Source organism: Rhinopithecus bieti, unplaced genomic scaffold (genome assembly GCF_001698545.2).
Source record: "Rhinopithecus bieti isolate Rb0 unplaced genomic scaffold, ASM169854v2 scaffold_48854, whole genome shotgun sequence".
Classification (NCBI taxonomy): Eukaryota; Metazoa; Chordata; class Mammalia; order Primates; family Cercopithecidae; genus Rhinopithecus; species Rhinopithecus bieti.
Genome location: NW_016819318.1, coordinates 377,267 through 380,323, shown reverse-complemented (window position 1 = coordinate 380,323; position 3,057 = coordinate 377,267). Strand labels below are relative to the sequence as shown.

The following is a 3,057-nucleotide window of genomic DNA, read 5'->3' as shown; positions in this document are numbered from 1 at the left end:
AAAAAAAAAAAAAAAAAAAAAATAGCACTTTACTTTTTACATAAAATTAATTATAAGCCTATAGCAACTCTCTTTATCCTATTAGATAATTAGGAATTTGGTCTCAGATATTATTGTCACCCTCAGGGATGGGCAAGGGTCTCAGGGTTTTGTGTAGCACCAAACCCTAATAAGATCTCTTCAGCCATTGAACTTACTCTATCTACAGTATTAACTGCTGAAGTGTCCATGGTCTCAGACTACAAGGTCTCTTCTGGTTCTGGCTCCCCTGCTGCCGCTTCTAAAACCAGGAGAATCTTTGGTGAAGCTTTGGAATTCCCAGCTCCCTAGCCCAGCCTCCCTAGGGTCTTCCTCCGCATCAGAGTGCTCCAGAACTCAGACTAAGATTCCATTTACACTCCAAACACCTTCCCTTCTCTCTCCAGTTCCTCCAGAACACCAAGCATAATCTCCTCAATGGGTTTAGGTTTTACAAAATTCAGGACCAGAATCGGAAGTGTCTTGCAGACAACTTTGGCTTCTGGCCCTATGACAAACATCTCCCTTGTGGCAAGAGGCCACAAAAAAGCCCTGACCATCTGCTTACAAGGGAGGAGGGGAAGAAACACTGGGAGGACAAACACAAGTTAATATTCCAAAAATTATACCACCACAAACTGTTGACCGTTTGCTAAGTCTCTTTCCCGAATGTTCTTGTGCTTATAAAGCAAAAATCTCTAAAAAAGAAAAGCTCTACATATAAGCTTTTCTTTTTTAAGCAAAAAGGGGATTGTACTATATATATGTAGTTACAGCTTGCTTTTTTTTTTTCACATAGTGTAGTGTGAGTATCTTCCTAGAGTGTCCTTATTTTATTTGTAACATTGGTTACTGCTCCACTGATGGGTACTCAGGTGGTTTCCATTGTTTTGCTCTTTCACACAATGCTGTATTGTGCACATACATGTACATCTCTGTGTTATTTTTCTATCATCACTTTCTAGAAGTGAACTGACTAGGTTGACCAAGTGGCTAGTGAATCAATACTCAGGTTTATTTGCAAACAGGAGCATAGTTCTCTGTTTCTCTGCACTGCGGGCCCCGGCCAACTCTGGTGGGTTGGTTAGCACATGCTGGTTTTAGAGAAAGAGCCTGAAAATGCATTTCTCAAGGTCTTAGTCTTCATGCATTTGAAAAAGTTGGTGGAGTTGGTGCAAAGATTATTCTAAACATCTTTCTAGTTTGCCTCAGTGAATAGGACTGTCACTATTAGTGTATAGGAAACAATCATCTGGGCTTTACAGCTAACCAGCTAAGAGACCCTGGACAAACCATGTCCCACTTGAGGTCTCAGGTAGATCATGTAAAATGGAGATGGGACAGACAGACAATCTCCTAAAGACTTCCTGAAGTGTTATCATACATATTATCATATGTCCTCTGCATTCATAAACATACAATGTCCTGGGCAGGTAACAAGTATCTGTCTGTGGATTGATGACAGACGTTGGGCTATATTGACTTTGCTATGCCTCTTCAGTTTCCTACTTTATATTTTTGGAACAGTACAATATATTTGTATTAACTTGTGTTCCTCCAAAAGCTGACCCAGGGACAAGGGTTCAATTTTAAGAGGTTTATATTTGGAAAGTGCAGGAAAGACCAGTAAGGGAGGTGGCTGATATAAGGTATGTTATCAAGCCAGCTGTCACTGGGCTTAATCCCGAAGGGCAATGCTGAGAAACAGCATAAAACCCATGCTTCAGAGTTATCTGCCTTTGGATCAAGGGTGCTGGGGTGTTCATACATGAAATCCCATCAGCACACCCTAATGTGCTAATGTGCTAATTATCAGCACATCTAGCCTGCCATGCAAAGGCTTAGCAGCCTGCCTTGGTTTAAGGAAAAGCCTTCCGGTCAAGAGTGCAAAAAGAGTTTTCTGGAACACAGCTAAGGGATGTAGGCATGGCCACAGTGTCTACTGTGTAACTCTCACAGTTCCCCTCACACCAGCCTTGCTTTACTCTTCTGTGTCTTTGCTCATGTTGTCTTCCCTTCTTTCCCTTTCTGATCAATTTCAAATCCTCAGACTTCCTAGGTTTGTGTCCTGCCTCTGCTACTTCCTAGCTGAGTGACTTTAGACATGTTACTTAAGCGCTCTATGCCTCAGTTTCCTTATTTGGAAATAGACGTAGGGATCATTCTCATCTCATTAAACAGTTGTTAGGATCAAATGGTAATACTGGAAAGCACTTATGGAGGTGCCACCACTTAATACGTCTTCAGTAAATGTCATTTTTTTAATTATCCTTCAATAGCTACTTAAAGTGGTAATGCCTTGAAGAAAGCATCCCTGGGACTCCAGGCTGGGTTAAGGGCTCAGGCCCCTTCTTAACACATGATGATGACATTTTCCATATGCAAGTTTATCTTCTCCTATGGACAGTGAGTCCAGGAAGGCATCACTGTGGCTTACTCAAGTCTGTGTCCTCTGCAATTCTTGTAGGACCTAACCTGCCATTCTGTGAATGAGTAATAAACAGAGACTTTGCTTTCATTCATTCATAAATAAACCTTTTGCTTTAAGATTCACCCTGAGTAAAACATAAATTTCATCAAACTCTAGTAATAATACACTTCCTTTATCCTAACACATACATTGCCAACAGTGCTTCCTTAAAACGCACACACACACACACATGCACATACAAACCACTGCTTAATATTTCTGAAATCAGGTTGTCAGTCTTAATACTGAGATTTTTTTCATTTTATCTGCCTTTCTTATTATTAAATAATAATAAGATTATTATTAAATAAATGATTAAATAAATGCTAGACTCTAGTATTAAAATTGACAAATGTATGGTTTAGACATCAAAGTGAAGGATAACTTGGGAATAGTTCTCAGTTGCTCTTCAAGAAGAAAGCAGGTTCCTGGGGTTCCTCGCCATGTGGTGGATCTCATACTCCCGTCATTCTGCTAACACAATCCCAGGAGCTGATTCTGTTGCGTCTCGCAGGGTATCCGTCTCATCCCGATCAAGGATGAGCAGGGCAGACTGGTAGGTCCTAGGA

At 40.7% G+C, this 3,057-nt stretch overlaps 1 long non-coding RNA gene across 1 annotated transcript in view; it reads right to left on the bottom strand.

Moving 5' to 3' along the window:
* The window catches only part of LOC108519654 (uncharacterized), a 10,507-nt gene extending 7,450 nt beyond the window's left edge, over window positions 1-3,057 (bottom strand). Inside the window, exon 1 of the long non-coding RNA XR_001882681.1 lies at window positions 2,856-3,057. This is a non-coding gene — a long non-coding RNA (uncharacterized LOC108519654). The remainder of the gene's footprint in view (window positions 1-2,855) is intronic.